This window comes from Lissotriton vulgaris, chromosome 1_1 (assembly GCF_964263255.1).
Source record: "Lissotriton vulgaris chromosome 1_1, aLisVul1.2, whole genome shotgun sequence".
Classification (NCBI taxonomy): domain Eukaryota; kingdom Metazoa; phylum Chordata; class Amphibia; order Caudata; family Salamandridae; genus Lissotriton; species Lissotriton vulgaris.
In genome coordinates this window covers 1,198,844,419-1,198,870,732 of record NC_141685.1, presented here as the reverse complement: position 1 = coordinate 1,198,870,732, position 26,314 = coordinate 1,198,844,419, and positions in this window count along the sequence as shown.

Below are 26,314 nucleotides of genomic sequence, written 5' to 3'. Positions count from 1 at the left end.
TTTTGAAGTATGATCTGCCAACTGTTAGTGGTAATCGTGGTTCAAAGAGTGTCATAAATTTGCAGCAATGGGTTAGCATTAGCAGAAGCCATCTTGTATTTAGAAGTTATCTTATCTGCTTTGTGAAAGCCATTTTGTATTTCTGGCAGCCATCTTGTCTGCCATGTGCTGCAATGTGCTCACCATGTGCTTTGTCCTACCTTCTTGTTAACTGCGCCAGAGGTCTGCCCAGCAATAGGCTATATTTAGCCTCCTCCACTTTAACGCATGCCCAGACATGCCCGGTAGTGTCTTCAGCTGTTACTGATTAGTTTCAGATTGGAATGTGTTTACTATTTTCTGAGAACTGTTAGTTCCTCCCACTTGGTTGAGCAAGTAGAACTTGCATGTCCATATTAGGCATTTTTGTGTGCTCACATGAGCCAGGACTGCCCCTTGCATTCATGCTTACTATGTAACTCTAAAGTATATATAAATCCCCAGGTTTTTGCATTCTTCAGACTGCCTCATTCAGTTGCTAAGGCTTCTGTGTGACGTAGTCTCAACTCCTTTGAGTTTAATAAATATGTCTTTTGATATTCCGGTTTCTGTGCCACCTTTTGTGCTGCTTTTAAAGGACCAAGTATTGGTGAGAACCCTGAGAAGGAGTTTTGATTTCTACAAATGGCGCACCAACGTGGCGCTCATCAGAGAGGTGGCTATCTGAAGGAGTGATCTTGTCAGGAGACAGAAATCTACTGAGGAGGACAAGACAAGTTTTTACTAAGGAGGTACTCTGTGCATGGAGATTCTGGGGATTCTTTGTCTCTTCAGCCCAGTATGTTTCTGATCTTCCTGATTTTGATCCCCCACATGATGTCATCCCTGACTGAGAACATTTTTGGCGTGAGTATTCTAAGAAAGACTGTTAAGTCATTCAGAATTTGGCAGTTAGAATTTGGACAACCTTTTGCTTGATAAGAGTCGTTTTGCGGCGCTTACTGTGGGTTGAATGCCTGTGATTGGTAAGGTACTTTAGTAACGCTTACTGTGGCTTTGGAAATATATGAATTTGTGTTGGCCAACTTTGGATGTGAATGTGATAGACATGCAAATTGCAATTTGTGTAGCAGGTAATGAGGAGACTTTTCTCTACTTTGTATGAAATGTGAACGGTGCAACGTACGGGGGAGTACTTTAAGCACTACTTTGGGTATAATATCGTATATCCTGCAATATTTTTGGCATGCCTGTTTGAAGCTCACATCAAAGAATGAGATGTAAATTAATTTAGCCGCTCCCCTAGAGGGAATACCTAAATAGATTTAGGTATAAAAACATATTTCTTCCTTGGTGATTTTGTATCCCCAGGGAATTAAAATATGGACATAATACATATAAGGATCATTTGTTCTGTGCAATTTTATGAATGGAGATATGCAGAGCGATTTTTTTGGTGTTCTGCCAGCTAAAACTAGTGATTGAGTGTATTTTGGCTTCTTGGACATACAGCAGTCTGTTGGACTGTTTTTGCAGTCTTTTGGAACACTATTGAGAATCGTTTCTTGTAAATATGACTTACAACTAGTATTAACAAATGGTTTAGTTTAAGTACAGTCTGTAGGCTGTCCTTTGTTTCAGTCCATTATGTCTAGGAATGTGCGAAGATCAGACCTCACAACAACCACTGTGTTGAGATATCCTTGAAGGTTTCTGCACTCACTGTACAGACACAGCTGGTCAAGCAAGGCTGATATCAGAGTAACAACATATTATTCTCGCATGAATCAAAACATTCTACTAGGATCAAAGCTAAAGCAACAGCGTATGTGTCTTGTGCAGAAGCAGCAGAAAGTAAAATGGCGTTTAAACTCCTAATAAGCTCATGCTAACTTAACCCAGCATACAGGCAGTATAAATCTATATGACACCCTCCCTTGATCTGAGCACAGATAAGATAAGATAAGATAAGATAAGGGACTCAATTTTGAAATGTAGAGTTCAATGAAGTATTCAGTTCAAATTCGAGTGGGTGAGGAAAAATAATTTAGTCTGCCCAAAAATCCAAAATCTCACCAGCATGACAATGTAATGTCCACTGTTATTAAAGCCAATAGGTCTGATATGAAAAATTGTCCATCATAATTTTGAAAACATTTTGAGAGAAGAAGAAAAAAAAATAAGCTTCATGATTACAAAGTCCTCAATAGCAGTCAGCCTTAAACTGAGTATGCAAAATAAGCAGCAACAGCTTCCAAAAGGAAGTCACTGTTATCATCCGAAAATAACTCAGCCATCCAATTCAATAGTGAGAAAAAACATACATGCTCTTCAATTACTCGGTGGGTTTTCAATGAAGCTGTGTGCCAAGAAATCATGCGCCGCTGCGAATATATTCCAATGACCCAGTACTCCATGCATCGCTGCAAAGGCCATAACCCCTCCGTCAGAACAAAGCAATTCATGAGTAACTAAGGGACTCATGAGATGATTGAAATCCACTTGAGTAGACACCATATTGCAGAGACACAAATCCAGGGCCCAGTCGAAATCGCAGCTTAGGCAAAGAAAGACAGGCTGGACACAGGTGAAATAGGAAAATCGAAATGATAATCCATATGCTGCACTTAAGGTGGCGAGTGGCAGCGCACCATAATATTCAAGTATCCTGTTGCGAAACAGTGCTAACTGCGACAGCTCGTCTGCAAACACAGGACGGGCATCCGTTCTGAATAAAACAAAACAGCACCAAAAAGCCAGCAGCCAGCGCCAGTAAAACGGGAAATCCACCAAATAGGCTGGAAAAGATTGAATGGAAGAAAGCAGGAATGACTCCAAATATTTTTTGAAAAGAAGTCACAAGACCACTGCTCACAACCTAAAAAAAATTAGCCAGCCCCGAAGTGGAGGACGCGTTAAAGATTGTATGAATCAGCTCCCCGAAATGTAAAGGAAGGTCAGTGTTTAATAAAGCATGCACTTCTGTGCGGGTGTTAGCTACGTGAAGGACAAATGTTTCACGAGCAGATGTCAAGGCATCTTCTTTTTCTGACAATAAGGCTCTTATCTACTCATCTTATTGAACTCAGCCTTCAAGGTCGGAATCCTCGGCCAGATGGAAATATCCAAGTTCCCATGCGTGGGTAGATACAACACATTATTACAGCAAACTACACGCTCACTAACTGTAACAACATAAGCTATGCCTTTTAATAACCCACAGCAATCCTCATTATTTAAAGGTAAATAACTACCGTTCGCTAATAAAGTGAACGTGGGGACAATCGCGGGCATGGGTGTACCTTTTAAAACACATGCTAAATTAGGCTGTTCCTGATTACAAGACCCATGCAATTGTATGTGTCTACACATTAATGAGTGATCCGGTGTTTCCGTGCACTCCTCCCCTTTCAGATAAACTTCTTTTCCATCCCTAAGGCATCTATAAGTGAAAGGGAGTGACCAGGCTTCATGTAAATAGGAGCTACCAAGAGGCTCGTACCTACCAATGGCAAAATATTTCATGCAATTTGTAAACTAGAAAAGCGCAAATGGTAAAGTTATTAACCTGTGGATAAGCCACGTAGCAGTAGTGGCCTCTGCCACTGAAAAGGGGAAAGACTCCAAGCATTCAATGTGTAACATGGAAAAAGAAGCATCTCTCATTGAAAGCAAACGTTGTTTTTCAGTCAAATTAAAAGGGGCAAATAGGGATGTGACATTAATGTAATTCCAAGGTACTTTTCCGTTTTCAGTGCCTGCAGGGTCCATGCAAACTGCATAATAGAACGCAATTGATTTTGACCATGGTACAAAACAGACACTTCATCCTGAACAATTTCAACAACAGATGACACAATATTATCCAATGTGTAAAGGTGGGAGGAAAGTGTGTTAATGCTGTTATCCACTACTGCAAGCACTTTCTCCAAATTAGCTTAATCAATAGCCCTAAGGCGGGTGGCCGCTTCAATCTGTGATGTTTTCAAGAGTTCATTATAAACGGCATAGATCCATCTTTTAGACCTACCTCTAGCCGAGCCTTTTATGAAGTCATTCAAATGTAAATGTAAATGTACAGGAATTTATATAGCGCAAATCACCAACCGGGTTCTAAGCGCTTGCTTAAGGAACCCGTCCTGGTAATCCCCTGTGAGATAACCCCAGCAGGGTATCCGCAAGGTGAAAGCCAGGCATCCCGCCGCGAGGGGCCGTTGTGGAGATTAAGCAAGCTATTGCCCAGAGTCGCAGAGTGTGAACCCGTGAATCGAGTAGGCACCGGAGCGAGAATTGTCGAGTCCATGGACATTTTAGGACTCAAGACCCCGCCGAGCTGGGAATTGAACCCTGGTCCCAGGCTGACCTCTGCTTCCAGGTCTGCCTCCTCTAACCAGTGAGCCACACTTCTCCACATTCAAATCAATGTCGTCACTCAGTTTAGATAAATGCAGTTTGACTGACGCCAATGTAGAGTGTTTGAGCCAATTCTGACACAATTTTCCTACAGAATAAGTGGTTACAGAATGGTCACTCTCGAAACGGGGACCTACCCTGACCTGTGTAAAACCATCAGCTAGACCCAAAAAACGATGCTGGCACGAATCTGCACTTCTGTGCCACATCAACCAACAATTGGGATCCAGACTGGATATGTTAAAGGATGAATTTAGCAATAGAGTTTGCAACTCTCTAATCGAGAAATTTGTTGAATTTTCCCAACCTGAATATTCTTCCAAATCAGGGAAGGAAGGTGTTTTTAATTTTTTAGAAGTAGCCAATCCAAACCATGTTGTCTGTGAGATGGTAGAATTCAAAAATAACATATGATTTGGGATGAGACATGCACAGTGCAAAGCCTCAGTGCCTTGTACCTGCCAACTTTTAGAACCCCAAACTGATTTAAGGTCAATGGTTTCCTTCCACAACTCGTAGCCTCCAACAGCTAGCTGGTCTAGAAAGGACTTAGAGTACAATAACTTAGTATTGGCTCTCCAACCCCAACGCCGGAAACAACGACATCACCCCATCGCAAGACCTCTGCAACTCCCTTGCCTCCTACTTCCACAACAAGATCGCAGACATACACAACAGCTTCAGCACACAACCGACGCACCCCACGACCGCACCAACGCCCCCCACCACCACCGTCAGCGCCTGGACCCCGATCAGCACCGAAGACACCATCCGTACGATGAACTCCATCCACTCCGGATCTCCAACCGACCCCTGCCCTCACCACGTCTTCAACAAAGCCGACGCTGTCATCGCACCCCATCTGCGGGACATCATCAACACCTCCTTTGACACCGCCACCTTCCCAGAGAGCTGGAAGCACGCCGAACTCAGCGCTCTACTGAAGAAACCATCAGGGACCCCACCGAACTCAAAAACTACCGCCTCATCTCGCTCCTCCCGTTTCCAGCCAAAGTCATCGAGAAGACCGTCAACAAGCAGCTGGCCGCCTTTCTCGAGACGAACGGATCCTTCGACCTCTAGCAGTCTGGCTTCTGGGCCAACCACAGCACCGAGACCACCCTCATCGCAGCCACGGACGACATCCGAGCCCTGCTGGACAACGGGGAAACAGCAGCCCTCATCCTCCTGGACCTCTCCGCGGCGTTCAACACTGACTGCCACCGCACCCTAGTGCAGCGCCTCAGCAACGTCGGAATCCAGGAGAAGGCACTAGAATGGATCATCTCCTTCCTCGCCGGAAGGACACAGAGAATCCGCCTTCCCCCGTTCAGATCAGAAGCCACCGAAGTCATCTGCGGCGTTCCTCAAGGCTCCTCGCTCAGCCCCACCCTCTTCAATGTCTACATGAACCCCCTGGCGCCATCGCACGCCAACGCAACCTCAACATCATCTCCTACGCCGACGACACCCAGCTGATCCTCTCCCTCGCCAACGACCCCGCCACCGCCAGAACCAACCTACACGAAGGGATGAAAGACGTAGCAGAGTGGATGATGAACAGCCGCCTGAAACTGAACTCAGACAAGACGGAAGTTCTCATCCTGGTCTCCTCGCCCTCTGCCTGGGATGACTCCTGGTGGCCCCCCGCCCTGGGCAGCGCACCCAAACCAACAGACCACGCACGCAACCTGGGTTTCATCCTAGACTCCTCCCTCTCCATGACCAGACAAGTCAACGCCGTCTCCTCGTCTTGCTTCAACATCCTACGCATGCTACGTAAGATCTTCCGGTGGATGCCCACCAAGACCAGGAAGACGGTCATCCAGGCCCTCTTCACCAGCCGACTGGACTACGGCAACGCCCTCTACGCCGGAACTACCGCCAAGCTCCAGAAGAGACTCCAGCGGATCCAGAACGCCTCAGCAAGACTCATCCTCGACATCCCCCGACACAGTCACATCTCCGGACACCTGAGAGACCTGCACTGGCTCCTGGTCAACAAGAGAATCACCTTCCGTCTCCTCGCCCACGTACACAAAGCCCTACACAACCAAGGCCTAAGATACCTCAACAGCGGCCTCAACTTCTACACTCCCACTCGGCAGCTTCGATCGACCAACCTCGCCCTCGCCGCCGTCCCCCGCATCCGAAGAGCCACCACAGGAGGAAGGTCCTTCTCCTTCCTGGCCGCCAAGACCTGGAACTCCCTCCCGACCCACCTCCGCCTGACCCAAGACCACCTCGCCTTCAGGAAGCAGCTCAAGACCTGGCTGCTCGAGCAGTAGTGGACCCCCCTCCTCCAAGCGCCTTGAGACCCTCCGGGTGAGTAGTGCGCTATATAAATGTTTTGATTGATTGATTGATTGGCAAGTCTAACTTTGGACATGGATTTTTCTGTCATTCTGAAATAAAATGAAGAGGGATTGGACTGATTAAAATCAGTAAAATAAGTGTACTTTTTCAAACATTTACTAGAACTGTCTCTTAAAGGAGCTGGGCAATGCTCCCACTGTGTATAATTTACAGTGCTCCTCCTGGATTTAGTTTTATGTAGGTAGTGATTGCCAAAATGTTGGAAGCAAAACAAATCACCATAATTAGCAGATTCTAAATATAAATCTTCAGCAGCAAAGGCTGCATAATATTTCAAATCAGCAAACAAAGCCTCTACGGCCTGACCATCCCAATCATCAGAATGTATGTTTTGTTTAACCACATCCCCCATGTTAACTCTAAGCATATTAGGAACATTAATAACTTCAGTCGGGCCATTGATTTGAAATTTAACAGCATCCCAGACTATCCCATCCAGGACAGGCCACGCGGTGATGTTAACAAAAGCCAATTCTCTCTTCAATCTGTGGGCAGAATGTGATGAGGAGTGGGGAGCCAAAGTTCCATTTAGATGTCGAATGCATGTTCACTCCTCGACATAATGTCCAATGATGAATCAGAAAAAATAAAACACAAAACCAATTGACATAAAAAGGTAGAGCGAAAAAAACCCCAACAAAATATAAGTCCAAGGGGGGATCAAGAAATGTTTTTTAAACAAAGTCACATAGGCCCTAAACCTTGTGGGCTTCTCTGAAGCTTCAGTGAAACCCCTGCAGAAAAAACAACTGACAGATCCAACCACCCTAACCAACCTATGACCTATCTCCCTACTCCCAGCTCTCTGTAAACTAACTGAAAAATTTGTGAATAGGCAACTCACAGCCTTCCTGGAGGCAAACAATATATGGCACCCAAACCAAGCAGGATTTCGGGCCCAGCACTCAACCGAATCAGCCCTTATATTCACCGCAGAAACCTTGAAGGCAGCAATGGACCAGGGGAAAAAGGCGGTCCTGTTGCTCCTAGACCTGTCTGCGGCATTTGATACGGTTTCACATACCATCTTAGTGGACCGACTTGCCGCGGCATGGATAGCTGGGAATGTATTGGGATGGCTAAGCCAACAGGCGAAAAGTGGTCACTTTAGGCCAGTTTAGGTATGAAGAAAAACAGCTCACCTTAGGAGTACCTCAGGGCTCATGCCTGAGCCCGACACTCTTCAATGTATACCTGGCCCCCCTGATCAAATTCATATCATCCTTAGACATTTACATCATATCATACGCGGATGACACAAAGCTCATCCTGGTGATGGAGGATGACACCGTAGACAGTGAAAGAAAACTCAAGAACTACCTCACAGCCACTTTCAAAATGATGAGCGAAAACCACCTTAAATGTAACACTGAGAAAACAGAGATCGTGCCATTTGTAAAAGATAATCTGTTCAACCCCGCCCTACGGTGGCCAGAGGAGGCCAACACCCCCCCCAAACACCATCACATCTGGTAGGAACTTAGGGATCAGATTTGACTCCTCTCTGACCTTCAAACAGCAAGCAGTGGCCGGAACTTGTTTCGGCCTCATAAAAGGGCTCAGGAAATTCTTTGACCTCATACCACTCCAGGCACATAAAATGGCTGCAGTAGCACTTATAACATCTCGCCTGGACTACTGCAATAGCCTATACGCAGGGACAAACAAAACAGTCTGCCACAAACTGCAAATGGTCCAACACGCAGCGGCTAGACTGGTATTTGGCTGGAAAAACAGAACCTCAGCCACAGCAGCAATGGAAACACTACATTGGCTGCCAATCCAGAAACAGGACCTTTTCAAAATCCTTTTAATCACCTTCAGGGCTTTCCATGGGAAAGGACCCAGCTACATCCAGAGCATGTTCAAACACTACTCCCCCTTGCGTAATCTAAGATCCCAAAATGCCAACCTCCTGACCATCCCAAACTTCAGACTGAAAACCAGAGGTGGAAAGGCATTGGCAGTCCTGGGATCCAAGGCCTGGAATTTCCTTCCCCTCCCCTTCGCCAAATAGAGAAAGAAACTGAATTCAGAAAGGCCCTAAAAACATGGATATACCAACTATCCAGCACCACATGTAAATCCCTAATCTAGAATGACAGTTCCCCTCTCATCAGCCCGACACTCCCCTGTCCCGGCCTAACCTTTCTAAAGTGCCAAGATGCTCCTTGGAGTGTAACCCGCACTATATAAGAAAAACATACATTACATTACATTACATTACAAGTTTGTGAAATAGTGTCAAAGGAAAATCTGGATTCTGTGGCTAAACGAGTTTGCAAATCAGGCATCGATAAGTCAGTTGGGTAGGTGTACTCTGTTTCATCAAGGTGAGTACCAGGCATAGCACTCAATAAAAGACTTGAAACTGCAGGCATCTCAAGGGCCACCTCCGCGGCATGATCCGAAGCAGTGGTCAATACAGAATTTCTCACCATCGCAGGACATGAGACTGCCGGTGTCATGCTAAGAAGAATCAATGGAGATATACCTGTTTTCTTTACGTCCTGGAAGTGGTGGTAAAATTACTTTTCTTGTTCCCTTCACACCAAGCACAGGAACCGGAGCACGGTATGAGGGATCAAATTCCTTCTTGTTATCGATCTTCTCCCAAACCAGTTCTCCAACTTGGGGTAGCCAGCCAACTACAGCGATCTGCAACACATCATCCGAAGTGGAGGGCAAATGTTCCTTTGCAAGACTGTCTCTTGTCTTTTGTAGAGTCTTTAACCCCTCCCATGCTCGTGACGGAACCGTTCCGTCACGAGCCTCGGGTGGGCTGTGCTTGTGACGGAACGGTTCCGTCCCGGCCTGCGCGCCGCGAATTCCGTGCCTGCGCTAACGTTCTCAAGCGCAGGCGGGCCCGTGACGGAACTGTTCCGTCACAAGCACAGCTCACCCGCGTGCCGTGACGGATTGGTTCCGTCACGAGCGCGGCCCCCCACCCCCTTAGCACTGCAGCGGAATAGCCACCGCAGTGAAGGGGTTAAAACATTGCAATGTTCATCTACGTCAAAGGAGGCAGCCGAACTAACGGAGTCTAGACGGTCAAGGTCTGGGACATACATCTTGATACCAAAGAGCATTTCGTATGGGGTCCGCCCACCCAGAGACCTTCTAGGGAGATTATTAAGAGCACGCTGCACGCCATTAAGATGGGCCAGCCAGTTTCTGCCAGTGCCTATAACACGAGCTGTCAGTGATTGCTTTTAGTCACGGTTCATTCGTTCCACAACACTATTACCCTCAGGTCGGTATGGAGACGAAAACTTGACTTGGACCCAAATCGAAGCCATGGCATCCCTATACGCCTTAGAGGCAAAAGCAGGACCCTGATCCAAATGGAAGGTACCACAGGCATAAATCCCTACAAAGACACGCAAATACCTGATGACAGTCCGTGAATCAGCGCTGCGATGAGGCCAGACCCATACAAAGCATGTGCATGAATCAACTGCTACTAAGATGTACTTATACGCAGTATCAGTAGAAAAAGGACCACAGTGATCTAAATAAACACAACCTAATGGTTTATTAGAAATGAACAACTGTGTTTTGGGCGGACGCGTAGCAGTTGAAGGCTTAATCTGCGGCAAATGTCACATTGAAGGACATAGTCAGGCGTCTGTTTGTACAGTCCCCGCCACCAAAAACGTTGTTGTAATTGAGACACAGTGGCTGAAACGGCCGCATGCGCAGACTCAACACCTTCATGGGCCGCAGTGATCAGTGTATTTCTGCAATCCAAGTTGGAAATCAATCTCTCCCCAACCTCAGGAATTTTCACATAAGGAACCTTATCCGGACTTAAGTGGTATGTGTACTTCGAACGGAACCCCATAGGATATTTACCTCCCTTCTCAGTGGCAGCAACAGCCGCCAAGATATCATCATCAATCTTACTTTTGGACCGTGTAACTGCTGCAACTAAATATGTTGATACTGCTGATTTCGCTGCTTGATCAGCAAGCGAGTTCCCAACAGTGTGAACTCCTACGCGCTGATGACCGAGAGTATGAATTACAAACACGAGTGGCAACTGCTCTTTAAGCTCAGCCACTCAGACCCAGTTTTATTGTGCTACCCTTGGAATCACAAAAATCATTCTAAATCCAAAAGAACAAGTTCTCATTGTAAGACTGGACACAGTAGTAAGAATTACTTACGATTAATGTCGTCACACTAGGATCTGCGTACTCCAATGCAAGCATCAGAGCACGAAGATCTGCCAATTGTGCGGTGCATTCCCCTAGAGTCTGCGTGTGCACGACTCTGGACTTGAAATCATCGTTCACCATGGTACCTACCACAATGGCGCATGCGGAAACATAGGCGTGTTCAGAACCCAGCGCAACCTGCGCCGAACCTTCAGTGTATATGATGAAATGGAAATCCTCCAAAGGCCGCATAGCCAAAGGTGCAGGATGAACAAACTCATATTGCAAAAAACTCCTGCGACCGTAAGGAGGCATCAAAAATGAACGTGACATCCGGAGACGTCAATGATGCTGCCCATTGTATCCACCGAGGGTGCAAAGCTTTAGAATTAGGTACACTGGCTTTCGTAACTGCCTCCAAAGCAGGACACAGGGTAAACACCAACATGCGTTTTCCCTGTGACAGAACGCCTTCCTTCAGAATCGCCATCTGTACAGCCGTCAAAACTTTCTCCACAGTGGAAAATCGCATTTCAGCCGAAGTGTACAAGTGTGACTTGTAAGCAATAGGTACTGTGTCTCCTTCGTTAAATGTAAGGTATGTGAAACCCACTGTCCCAGGGATGATTCTTATTACCAGGTTGGTGTGGTTATCACGAGTCAATAAGTATTTAGAAGCGAGCAGATCAGCCATCAAAGAATGCAGTATAGCCGAGTGCTCAGGCAGCCAGTTTGATTTGGTAAAATTTGGTTGTATCAAAGCATACAAGGGCTTGATACGCTGGACATATTCAGGTATGTATATCCTCCCGAAATTCAAAAATCTCAGCAAAGATTGCAATTTTTTCAGAGTTGTCGGAGCGTGCAATTGTGCGTATTTCTCCAAGAAGTGAGGAGCCAATCCTCGACCTTCATTGTTGAGCTCGTAGCCCAAGAACAACACTGTATACTCCGCAATGTGCGATTTTGCAAAGTTGAATTTGTAACCTAAGTCTGCAAAAGTAACAAATTAAGCGGTCAACTCGACACAGATGCTCCCACAGTTCGTCATCTGTGAGAAAAATGTCATCCACATACGAAGAAGCATCCGGGTCAACTCTCTCTAAGAGAGAGACTATGCGGGCAGCAAACACTCCAGGACTATTTTTATAGCCCACCGGTAAAAGTTTGAAATGTTTTTGGACACCGCCGCAAGTAAAGGAGGTCCCTTGAGAACTCAGACCATCCAAATGGTGGGCATAAAAATTGTAGGAAATGTCAAGCGTGATCTTAAACCGCTTACGCACGAGACTATCCACTAAAGCAAATTCGTGAGTATTCTGTACTGCACAGGTACGGCAATGCGAGTTTAAATGCCGGTAATCCAATACCAAACGATAGGAACAGTCAGGCTTGGTCACAGTAAAAAGCGGGTTATTCATTGGTGACACACAAGTTTCAATCACACCTTGATATTCCAATTGTTCAAGGATTTCTGCAACTGAAGCTTTCGTTTCACGCTTTATGGGATATTGAGGTTGAGGCTGAGGAATAGACCGCCAAGGAATTTCGTGGTGTGGGGAAAATTTATCCCAACCCCAGTGTGTACGGTACAGAGCCGGCGCAAGGGCTTTAGCCCACTCTTCTGCAAAATTCAGCGCATGCTCCTTCGAGACAGTGTGCGCGAAACTAGGGAGGATTACCTCCTTCCCTCTTGGAGCCGCGAGCACAAAAGGTGGGGGCCAGTCAGCCTCCGCTAACAAAATGTCATAGGTGTAGAATCGACCTGCTTGCCTTTACCGTCTTTCGGGCGGGGCTGGTCATGTCCTTGCTGACCACCCTGACCCCTGCCGCCTCCTCCACCACCGGTCAAAAAGGCCGATGACTCCTGAAAAGAACGAGGAGAGCGTTGGTCAGAAACCTGAAAACGATCAGGTGATTTTATCATTGCGCAAGTCATAAACACGTTCCGTGGGCGCAGGCAATAGAGACGCAGGACGAGACTCCTGTTTCTATTGTTGTTGCTTTCCCTGTTTTTGTTTTTTCGGCCAATTCTGTTTCTTGGTCCTGGGCTGGTCGTTATTTTCTGAATTCTGCCCTTGGGGTTGTTTTTTGTCTTTAGTAGAAAAAGGCTTGAGACCCCTACTATTGCGGCCTACGGTTTTATAAGCCACCACAATAATCCTTGCCAACTGCCGGGGTTTCTCGGCATCGGGAATCACCTGCAAAGCATTGGCACCCTGAAAGTTCACTGCATCCCCCTTGACATTAGCAAGTATGAGATCGGAAACCACATCAAAGGTGCCACAGAGAAGTATACCCAATTCAACTGCCGCCTCTGGTCCGTGCTCATCCTGAACACGTTTAAGGACCGTCTGCAGGACAGTCATAGACGGAGTGCCATAACACCTCATGTAGACCACCGCAAACGTCTTACCCCACGTCTCACATTCACCAATTTCAGGGGTCGTACTTTCAGTAAGCTAATTGTCAGAATCCTGTGTTTTTCACCAGGAGATGTGTTAGGAAATACTGCTTCCAGCTGGTCAAACTTCTCAGCAAGCCAGAAAGGAAAATCATCCTTTTCTTGGGGGTGCTTGCCCATCACAGCATTGACCATAACGGGGCTGAGCTTCATACCGCTCTGCCCGGCAGGAGCGCCGCACTACCCGGGGCCCCGCACAGGAGATTACGGGTAATGTATAACCAAATAATTCTAATTGCGAATACATGTAGTCGTCTTAACTCAACCACAGAACATGCCCCGTGTTGAGGGTGAGGTGTAAAACCAGCCAAAACAGGCCAATTTGCGCCCGGAATGGACAAATGACCTAACCTCGGAGCTGCTAAAGTATGGGGTAGGGCGCCATCAAACCAAACTTGATGCTGCCAAGTATCAATAGGAATCTCCTGTGCCCTATACGGGGTATATTCCAGCGGCACAGCTGTGGGAGTGTACGTCTCGAACACACAAGTATCTGCGTTCACAGCCGGGAAGGTCACCGATGAGTAGAAAATCTCATACGGGTAAGCCACCTCTGCACTCACCACCATTATCACTTCCATGCCATCTACGGGAACATTATAATTCTGCAAATGATTGCGTACCGCAATGTGGCTATGTTGCGCAATGTTCACCGCGGCCCTAGTGACACAGAATGAAAGAGGTACAAAGTAAACTTTGTAACACAACTGTGTAGTAAATCAAGGAAACTGTTTTTGAAAGATTCAAGCTTGAAAGGACCTATGCAAACAAAGGCAGCTTTGTCCGACACTACCGTTAACCGGAAACCATAGTGAAGGGGTTAAGGACCGAATGATGTACTACTCAAGTATCATGCAATAAGACCACCAACGATTGGGCGCCATGTCTCAGGGATTCCGTGCTCATACAGAACTGTGCATTGAGACTTGGAACCTCAGTGAATTAGGGTGTGCAAAACTCACCTTAGTACCCCAAAATCCCCTACCAGACTAGCTACAGTGTCTCATTGGTTATCACAAACTCCCAATGCTTAGACAAACCAGAACATGGACTTAGTACACCTCAGGTAACGTGGAAAATATGAAAACTCTTTCGTTATACATTCATTTCAATCCAGAACAAGGAGTAAAAGAGGACGTGTGCATATTTGAAATATTTATTCACTAATGCAGTGTTTTAAAACGCAGTATCTTAGCTAATACAAGCAAACATATTATAAGGAACAAAGTAATCAGCATAGTCACTAGTCCATATAACACAAACAGTGAAAGCATGGTATTATGCTAAAACGAATAGCGTTTAATAACACCCAATTCTCACCCTCCCTAGCTAGTATATTATATTATATCTAAGAAGGTCTCTTTGGGTTTTAGCAGGGCGGCCCCATACCTCAAGATCCTAGTGGTAAGGGATCACATCATCTTCCACCAGCTCTCTGCATGCGAAGCACCATCAAGTGTGTTTGTATGCTCTTGTGCAAAACAATTGTAGGAGAGTAGGGTCTGCTATCCTATGGTCACCCCAATTTTTGCTTTTTGCTTCACTGGTTTTCGACTTAATGTGGCTGTGGGCCTGCTAATCAGACCCACAGCCTGCTGTTCTCTCTCTAAATTCACATACATGTACTATAGGTACATAACCCAATTGGAACTGGACTCCTTGTCAGCCCCTGTACCATGCACTATAGGTGCTCAGGGCATAGGTGCCACCAAGGCCTACCAGGGGCTGCAGCATAGCTTTTGCCACCCCTGGCTGTTTCTTAAATGTACTCAACTGGCTGATCACTCAGCTGGGGCAAGTTGGTGTAATCACCCCTTGCTTAGATATAGTATACCGATATCTAAACCTATATCTGGACAAATATAAACCTATAAGTCACTACTATGGCAGGTCTTATCAATCCTGGAGGCAGAGTGCGTGGTTTAACGTGAGATGGTGCTCGAGCATGAGCTGAGCCTGTCTGCAGATGTCGGGAACAACTCCCTAAGCTCTTCCGGGATAATGCCATACCATATACTATTAGGTGCATTATAATCCATCGCGGTTATATGTTAACTTTGGTTTGGCTTTATCAAAACATGTTGTGTAAGGTGTCATACGATTTGGAATACTATCCCCTCGACAGTCCTGTTCACCGGGATAGCATTCCACCCCTCTAGAGGGAGAAGACATGTTACTTTACTGAAACACAGTTGATTTTTAAAAGAGCCTCAGCATCACAAAATGGACGCTTCTGCCACAGACACGAGTCTGACCTCCTGCTGCTGACCGAACTCAGCCGAGGAGGCCTGGACAAAGGCTTTCCTGTCGCGGGGAGGTGTCACACCACCCCAGACAGGAGATAGTGGATTGTAGCAGGGAGGTTTGAAAGAAACCAGACAGTGCCTGGGGAGCACAAGGCTTCCCCTTGCATAATCCGGTCAAACCGGTTCTGGGGCACACCAGCCCCAGTCCCAACGCGACCCTGGACAAAGGGAAAGGGGTGTAACCACCCCCTACCTGGGTCCCACCCATAGGAGGACCTAGCAGATAATCCAGCACCCTAGATTGGTATAAGAATGGGAGCAGTGCCAACGCACTCAGATTATCCTGACTGAAACTTATGAAACAAAACTCTGGACCCTTCGACATCCTACTCGACGTAGAAGACTGAAGAATCTCCCTTGTGGTCAAGGAGTGACCACCCTGTGCAAATAGGCACCATCCAGCAGCTTGACGTTTGCTTTGTTGCAGTTCCTGCTGGAACTCAAGCAACAGAGTTCGACAAGACCAAGCGTGCCTGCTTTCTAACAGCTCGATCCACAGTCCCTGTAGAGCTGAGACCCGTGGAGGCGACCGGAATCGTGGGACCCACAATCTTGGAAAGACCACGAGACGCTGACCGTGCAGCCCATGAGTGACCCTTGAAGCTGTGCATTGGGGTTTGAGAAGCCCTAGCCCTGAGCCTCTCTTGCCCCGAAGCTTACCCCTCTACACTCACCAAGTGCTGCGTGGGGCCCTTCTGCATCTTTTGGCTCAACACATTGGCCCGGTCACTTGCCCGTTTGCTTGTGGCCCCTGTGCCAATGAACTTTGAAATCTAACTTGTGAATCTGGTTGCTCCAGACTTGCACTCGCACCTCTGAAAAGGAGCACCCGCTCTGACCCTCCTGGTCCGAGTATTAAGCCATCTTTTAATTCTGTGTGGGTTGCGCTTGCCAAGGGTTGATTGTTCCAATCTGGAAGCCGACACCGCCAACAGTGAGAGCCTATGTGGGACAGCTCGTGATCCATTCCTGGACATCTTCGGTGTCCCAGAGTCCACGTGGCAGCGGAGAGAAGCTTCACGTCAGCGACCTTAAAGCGCCCGACATTGCCTGGTTCCTTCCTGGTTCCACCCTGGTCACTGCTGAGTGACCCAGACTCTGTCCCCTCTGCTTTCAGATCATCTTTATCTTCAATCCACCCTTGGATCACACCGGAAAATTCTCGTCTCAACGCCTGCAGCATCTTCAGCTCCAAGCACCATCAATCAGCGTGACAAAACCCGACACTGCTTCGCACCTGTGCACCCGCTTCCTGTGGTTGAGGTAACTCAGCAACGCCAGTGTTCCTACACTGGTACACACCTCTAGTGTATGTGTCTAAAGTTTCATCCTGCTAGGTTAAGCGGAAGTCTCCTTTAACTGTAACTTTAAAACTTTTACGCACCATTGACATTGCATTGGTGCATGTGTGTGCTTTAAGCGCTGCACCCGAATCCCGCAGACTTTTCTCGACTTCAGCATTACTAGTCCCGACTGCTCCCAGCGATTACCTAGGCCCTAGGCCTAACCACTGTTCGATTGGTATCTCTTATACCACTTTTTTAATATATGGTTTGCGTGCCCCTGGGCCTCATCCATAATTGTGCAACTTTCATATGTTTAACTGTGCTTTTGTTTAAACGCTTGTGCCTCTGCACTCATAAAGAGTACAGAGGATTATTCTAGTAATAAATACATATATTTTTATAATATATAACTTGTGTGGTGTCCTTTCATTTGATATTACAGGATTGTGATTGGTAAAATAGCTCGCTTAACATGACCTCTTGAGTTAAGCCTTTAAGGCTGCTTAGTCCATGCTACCATTAGGCTAGCTTGTCTATAAGGTTGACTTACAACCAGACACCATAAAGGTTGTTTGGACTGATACAAGGTGCCCCCAGAATTGGAGACATCATATATCTCAACTTCTCACAGCAATATAAAACGCACCTAAAGCTAGAACTTGGCCACAGCTGCATGCATGTTATGTCTAGGATCGTGCGAAGATCAGACCTCACAACAACCACTGTGTTGAGATATCCTTGAAGGTTTCTGCACTCACTGTACAGACACAGCTCGCCAAGCAAGGCTGATATCAGAGTAACAACATATTATTCTCACATGATTCAAAACATTCTACTAGGCTAAAAGCTAAAGGAACAGCGTATGTGTGGTGTGCAGAAGCAGCAGAAAGGTAAAATGGCGTTTAAACACCTAATAAGCTCATGCTAACTTAACACAGCATACAGGCAATACATATCTATATGACAACTACACAACTAGCAACCCAATTTCTCACATTACTGACGTACAGAATGGCGTTAGTATGTAGCAAATAGCCATTTTGTGGGCACAAATGTTGTGATTTTCCAAATCACAGGCTTTGCACCCACAAAATTGCTTCATGTCTCAGGCCTGAGGTGCACAAGAAATATTTAGAAAGTAGTCTATTTTTAGTACATATGAAAACACTACATAATAATCTTGCAAGTGACTTCCCACACACCTCTAGAGGCTTTATTATGCTCCTATGAAGGCTTGCAAACTTTACACTTTCATTCATTACAGATGATTGAAAAGACTGACTGCAAGTATAGTTATCCATTGCTCTTAATAAGTTCACTACATTTTACCAAGTTAGAGTTATCTATGTTGACTTTGTCGACCTGTATGACTGGACAGACTTGACCAGCTAAATGCACTACTTGCCATTCACAATGTGAATAAAGTATTACAATTTGTAATCCCCCCGCTGTATTACAGTGCTGCATGGATATCATTGTTTGGAATATTTTTCAACTGTGTGTTATTGTCCAGGTATGCTATGGGGCTCATTCTGATGTCAGTTGGAAAGCCTCTTCCCGACGCCGTCTCGGATTTGAGACCGACCGACTTGTGGTCGAACACTGTTGGGTCGGATTCCCATTATTTCGTACAGGTGCTTGTGTTACACCCGAGAACCAGCTGCAACACAGGTTTCAATGGGGAAATGGGGTATGTGGGAAACCCTGCACCCTCTGGTATTTTATAAAAGGAGCAGGCAAGAAACATTTGCTACTAAAAGAGCCAAGTTTTAAGATTTATTCTAAAGCTGAGATAGGACAGGTCATTCTTCAAGGACACCAAAAGAGAATAACAGATTTTGGGGCCATGACAAGAAAAGGAATGACCTCCCATTCTTGCAAGTTTATATCTGGGAATCAAGAAGTGTCCGTGGGCTGTAGAGCGCAGGGGACGAGAAGGAATGTAAGGATGGATGAGCTCTTGCAGATACGCTGGTGCCACACCTTGTTTGATTTTAAAGATGTAACACAGGGTTTTAAATTTAATTCTTTGATCAATCGAAGCCATTGAAGGTCACGTATATACGGCGAGATGGAAGCCTTTCTATGAACTTGACAAAGAATGCGTACTGCAGAGTTCTGAACTACCTGTAGCTTTCTCAGTACCGTTTGGCAGCTACCAAGATAGAGAACATTGCCATAATCGAGGCGAGAGGTGATGAGTGCCTGGACTACCGTGCGTTGGGTTGAGGCAGGAAGCATCCAACTGATCTTACGAAGCCACCTCAAGATCGTGAAACAGATGGCAGCAACACTCGCCAGCTGTTGTCTCATAGAGAGACTATCATCAATAATGGTGCCCAGATTACGGACATGGGTGACAGGTAGGGGAAAGGAAGCCATTTTCTGAGGCCAATGGTGAGGACCCCATAGGTCCTTGTGCTTGCCCAGGATAAGGACCTCAGTCTTATCCCCATTTAACTTCAAAAAGTTAAGGCGCATCCACTCTGTCACTTGCCGTAGGCCGCACTGAAGGGCAGAAGTCGTAGCGTCTTTAGTGGTGGAAAGCGAAAAAACAATCTGCGTATCATCCGCATACGAATATAGGAAAAGACCCGCCTCTCCACAATCTCTGCCAGAGGTCTTACATAGATGTTGAAGAGCAGGGGACTTAAAATGGATCCCTGTGGGACTCCATGTGATGATACGCAGATCTTAGATGATGCCTTAGCAGAAAAGACTTGAAAAGTGCGACCATCAAGGAATGAACCAAACCAGGATAGGGCAATGCCGTCCAGCCCAAGAGACCTAAGGGCGTTAAGCAAAATGTTATGCGACACAGTGTCGAATGCAGCACTCAAATCTAATAGAATGAGTGCCGCGGTTTCCCCTTGATCTAAATGCTGGCGCATTTCTCAGTAACCCCAAGCAGAGCGGTTTTAGTTGAAAAGTTGGCTCTGAACCCGAATTGTGAATAATGAAGAAAGCCAACTTTGTCTATGTGTTGAGTCAGTTGAGTATTAATATGTTTCTCCAAAATTTTGGAGAGAGCCGGAAACAGAGATATAGGTCTAAAGCTAGCTAGAACAGAAGGATCTGCTCTGGCCTTTTTCAACAAAGGGATGGCCATGGCTCGCTTCCACTCGGGGGGTACCAAGGCCTCCCGCATAGAGACGTTAAGAAGATCGATAAGGACGCCTTTAGATGTGCCAGAGAGCTGACAAAGGATGTTAATAGGCAAAGGATCAAGAGGAGACCCGGATTTAATACTATTTAAACAATTTTGGAAAGATGCATCTTCAAATGGGTGCCAGGAAGAAATCTTGGCTATCTGGTCACAATTACTGTAATATGTAGGGTCAAATGCAGAAGCCATACTACACAAGGAAGGGGAAGGAGCAGGGAGTGACTTGTAAATAAGTTCAACCTTCTGAAAAAAGAAGTCAGCAATGTTGTTACATTGATTTTCATCAAGGACAGGAGGAGGAGGCATGGTATTAGAGTCAGCTAACTTCTTCACTACCGAAAATAGAGCCCGATGACAATTAGATGCCTTAGTTATTGTGTTAGCAATGTAAAAAATGTGTGCCTCTTTACACACTGAATGATAACTTTTAAGAGCAGCTTTTTAAGCATCTTTACAAGTTAAAGAGTACAATCTCCTCCATCAGTCGTTGCTGAGTAATTGCCATGGCTATCAAACCAATGAGAAAATAAGTCTGATTATTTGCCTTCTAAAAGGAACACCTTTATTTGCATTCACCCACCAAACACACACTGACAAACACTCAGTCTCAGAGCAAAACAACAATACCTTAGAGGCAACCCCACCTCAAACAACTAGATCATCACCCCCAGACTTGACCTTGATGTGAGAATTATCATTTGCATACAAAGTAGAAAGTCAAAAGTGGAGAGAAGGAGGAGAGTACTATTCATCGCTTTCTATAAGATCTTGGAGGGCAAATATCTCCAAATAGTACCTTTAATGCAGATCCACCAAAAACAAATAGGACATTTTCTACCTACAACTTGGAAGATCTACTTTGAACCTTGAGTACATGAAAGAATGCCAGAAGCAGACTCAACAAATACATCCTCACTAGGCATAGAGTACCTTTCTATTGTACAATGACTTCTTCAATATTAGGTTTTCTTTTTTATTGAGATCCATGAAGAGTTTACAAATTCATCCAAATGAAACAATACAAATATCCAATAATACAACCTAACACAATAGCCATATTGATCATAAAAAGTCAGTTGAAATCAAGTTTCATAGTCAGAAAAAAAAAATAACCTTGGATTTGACAAAGCATTAGAGATCAGATACAGTAGATAACTAGATAATCACTAGAGTGTCCATAAAGCAGTAAAATATAAGCCTGGATAAAGGTGGGAGTATTGCCGAAAGTAAGGCTACTAATGGTGATTTGGCATACTAAAGATCAAATCCAACGTTGCCTGCCGTATCTAAAATGAGCTAAGGTGTCTATAGTGCATTATGTCCAATAACTTAAGCACAAATATCAACATAAAGGTGATCATTAATATTTTTTTTCCTTTGACCTTTCTTCTCCTTTTTCCTTTTATTCCTTCCCTTCTTAACTTTTGTCCTGTTGATTTAAACAACTTTAGAAAAGTGCTGTAAAATAGGTGTCAATAGTGCAATAAAGTGCTAACATATACAAATATGTCAATACATACAGCTATAGGTAACATTTCAGCATATTAAGGCAACCATCAAGGATTTAAGCTCTCATTTAAAATTCAGTCGAAATGAGCCGCCCAGACTTTTTTTAAACTTCTTAATCCCTCCAATTTATAATGCATACAAGCGCTCGCTATTCCTGACCTGTTTCATTTTCCGGACCCATTCACATTTCGTTGGTACCAGGTCTGATCGCCATCTTTGAGGCAAGAGTGACCTGGCGACGGCCATTGCCATATATAATAATGTAATCAAGTTATCATAGAGATGTAAAGAAGGGTCATAGCCAAGAAGTTTCAGTCTATTATTGGAGTCTATTATGATAAAGCATTCAGCCTCCAGATGATGAAAAATGTCATTTCAGAACCCCTGAATTGAAGAGCACGATGATATAATATGTGTCCAACTGGCTATCAGATGATTTGAACAGCAAAAACACTAAACGGATTGGCTGGGGTAAACCTTTCATAAAAAATGTGGGGTTCAATATAGAAACCATTTGCTAAAAAATAGCATCCAGCGCCTATTCGCTCCCCTTAATGTTGTAAAGTTAAGTTTATTTAATTCAGACCACATATTCGCTGCAACCTCCAAACCTTCGTGATTTTCCCATTTTGTAATTGCTTTCTCAGAGAGATTCAAACTCCTGATAGGGGCTAAAACATGTTTTCACTCCCCTGGAATCCTGACTGTGATTTTTTCAAAAAGAGCACAAACCAGCTTTTTACCTTCATTAATCTGAATCAGATCCAGATTGTTAAGGAACCTGATAAGAATCTTAAATGACCCGAGAAGAAGGAAATCATTCGGAATTAGCTCGTACATTTCGGAAATGTAGAGCCACCTATTGATCCTTATAAAATCTGAGATCTTTCGTAAACCATCCTTAGTCTATTTTGTAATAATTTCGGTTGATTCTCTAGCCCAAATACTGAAATTAGTTTGGATAATGGGGTTGAAGAGTTAAAATCTGGAATTGTATATCTATACTACTATTATAAAGGAAGAACTTTGAACCTTTAAGGCGGGTAAACTCGGGAACCACAGTGCCAATCCACACACCCGATACATCGTTGTAATTGTCAGGGTGTGCAGATGGACATAGGCTATATAAATAAAAAAATATAAGTTATTTAAAAAATGTACGAGAAAAAAATAAGTAGTCCCATGGAAGTAGTACCGGCCGCGACATGCGTGCTGACATCAGGAGCGCTGGGAGGAGCGGCGTCCAGGAGAGCGAGGAGGAGCGGCGGACCTGAGCGTGGGGAGGAGCGACGGACAGGCGGGGAGGAGTGGTGAGGAGTGGCGGACAGGCTGGGAGGAGCAGTTGACCAGTGAACTCAGGAGCACGGAGAGGTGCGGCAGATGAGGTAAGGCTCCGGCGGACCCACGGACAATGTCGGGGCAGGCGGGGGCCCTGAAGCCAAGGTCGGGACGGACTGCTACTCCGTGGGACCCACGGATAATGTAGGGGCGGGCGGGCTTATGCCCTGAAGCCTGATTGCTCCCGGACAAGGTCGGGACGGGCTGCTAGTCTTCTATAAAAGTCCTGACGTTTATAAAATAACCACTGCATGCACTTATAACACACTAATTTAGAGGATTTCAAATGTTTAAATGGACAGTGCATCTAATGCTCTTTATAGATTGAATTCATAAAATAATTTACAAATAGTCTTGTATTCAAATCTGACATAAACCTGAACATATATTGTGCAAAATATGCAAAATATTAATCCCAGATATACAGTGCTTATTGCAATTCGGGGAGTTTTCCTTCCCCCAAAGAGATGATGTAAACATATACTCTAATTTGGTGGAAAAAGGTGCTGTTAAAACACACGGAATTGCTGAAAGTAAAACATTATATAGCAGGAGAACAAGCATCTTAATCAGTGAGACCCTTCACATAATGGAAAACGGGTGCAAGTTTCACCAAAGCAGTAAATCTTGTACTTTCCGCCCAACAGGACAAAATTTACATCATACAGGTCAACGATTTGTGACGAGAAATAAACCCCCAGATATATATTTTTATAAGGGATTCAGACAAGACAAAATGTCAGGATGTAACACATTGGGCTTGCATCCACACTGGAGTATTTCCATTTTCTTTTTGTTGATTTTATACCCTCCAAGCAATTCAAACTGCTCAGAAACATCAAAGACATTTGCTTGGACCCCCTTATGGCCTTTGATTATAAGCATGATATCATCCGCCTATAACTCAAGTTTCCCCATAGTGAGGTAAAGGGGGGCGAATATCTGCATTGTTTCGAATAGCAATGGCAAAAGGTTCAATAAAAAAAGCAAACAAAATGGGGGACAATGGACAACCTTGTTTGGTACCTCGTTTTACACTGATTTGACCAGCCTCAGAGGCATTAACAATAATATTGGCCTCTGCGTTAAGGTATATTCTCTGAATGAGTCCCGTGATCTTAGGAGGTATGCCAAAGCTGGAGAGCATATGGAATAAAGTCTCCCAGACCACGAGGATGAACGCCTTCTCAGCGTCCAACAGAAGGACCAGGGCTGGTATTTTCTTGGTCTCGAAATAATCCAATGCTTCTGCTGGGTAATGCGTGTTAGTCCCAAGCTGCCTCCCTGCTATTAACCCATTCTGGTCACAGTGTATCAAATTCATGGCTATAACAATGAATATGTTAACTAAAAGTTTGGTAATGATCTTATAGTCAGAGTTTAAAAGTGCGATTGGGCTATATTAATTGGCGTCTACACTGACTTTTCCCTTCATCAAAAAATGAACTACATTCCCTTTTTAGAATAAAGGCAAAATCAGACCTTCCTCTAAGATTGAAGTAGCAACCAGCAAAAAATATTCTAAAATGACATCTGAAAATGTTTTTAAAAACTCAGCCGGGAGACCGTCCGGTCCACAGGCTATGCCATTCGGCAGGTTTTCGATGATATCCCACAACTCTTCTCTGGAGAAAGGGCACATCATTCCACTTTTATTGGCCTCGGAAAGTACTGGAATTCCCTGTTGCTGGATAAACTTGTTAACGGATGCCTTATCAATGGGTTGTTGTTAACCATAAATATTCTTATAGTGTTGAAGCATTGTGTCCCCTATGACCGCAAGATCTTCACATCAGGTACCAGTAACAGGGCATCTCAAAGTATTAATTGTATTGTTCTGTATTGTATTGTGCATTTATATAGCGCAAAACTGTCACCCTACGGGTATCCTGGTGCTTAGACTTCAGAGCAGTCAGCATGTGAGCAAACCTAAATTGGCAGTGGAAGGTCTAGTTTTCCATCCTTGGAAATAACCAAGTTTTCAGAATCTTTCTGAAACAGGTAAACAAATTGGCCTGTCTGATGATCTGGGGCAAGTCATTCCAAAGTCATGCGGCTGCCATGCCAAAGGATCTGCCCCCCATCCTGGTTTTCTTGAATCGGGTAGTCCTTATCAGGTTTGCATTAGAGGAACGGAGCTGCCTTTTCGGATTATGCCAGTTAAACCTTTCCTGTAGTGAAATAGGGCCCAAGTCATGTGCCGCTCTATACACAATACAAAGAGATTTGAAACAGATTCTCTCTTCAAAAAACCAGTGTAGGTCTCGTAGGGCTCTGGTCGTAGAGGCCCTACGTTGCCTATTCAGCACCAGCTTTGCTGCCATGAACTGGACTCTCTGCAGTCTCTGTAAGATGTACTGCGGTGCTCTCACATACAGGGCATTGCAGTAGACCAGTCTGCTAAGAATTACGCTCCTTACTACAAGCGAGCGGATATCTTTGGGCAGAAGTGGGAGGATCTGTAGTAACATCCACAGCAAAGAAAAGTAAATGTTAGCAGTTTTATTTGCCTGGAACTCCATTTGGAGACTACCATCCACTAGTACACCCAAGTCGCGCACTGTTTTGGCAGGAAACACGGGGTCATCCTCTGGGTTGAGCTTAAACTCCAGCTTTGGATGTTGATGCAGGCTGATGGGCGGGCAGAACATCACCTCCGTTTTTCCACCATTAAATTGCAAATAATTTTGCCTGAGCCAGCCTACTGTCTGGAGCATACACTCCTGAAACGTGTCCATATACACCGCCTGTTTCTCTTCCAGGGAGAACACCAATTGAGTGTCGTCCACGTAGTTAACCAGGCCCATTCCGTAAGACTTGATTAGAGAGAGTAGAGGACGCAGGTAGATATTGAAGAGGATGCGGTTTACTGCAGACCCCTGTGGAACCCTGTAAAGTACTAAGGACTGACTGGACTCAAACGGTGGCATAGTCACAGCCTGTTGCCTCCCTGATAGATACGATTGTATCCACTGCAAGGCTCGTCCTTTTATCCCCATGTTTTTTTAGTCTTTCCACCAGTACTGTGTGGCTCACCATATCAAATGCGGCAACATGTCTAGTAATACTAGAACAGAAGAATCTCCCTTGTCGGCACGCATTCTTAAATTATCCATTATGTAGCCAAGGCAGTCTCAGTACTGTGGCCCGGGCGAAAGCCAAATTGATCCGCATCTAGTAGATGATTGTACTCTAGATAGCCTGACAGAGTTTTGCGAACTATTTTCTCGAGGATTTTAACCGGGTATGTCAAAAGGGATATAGGTCTGAAGTTGGCCGGGACCAAGGGGTCTAGGGAGGGTTTCTTAAGCAAAGGA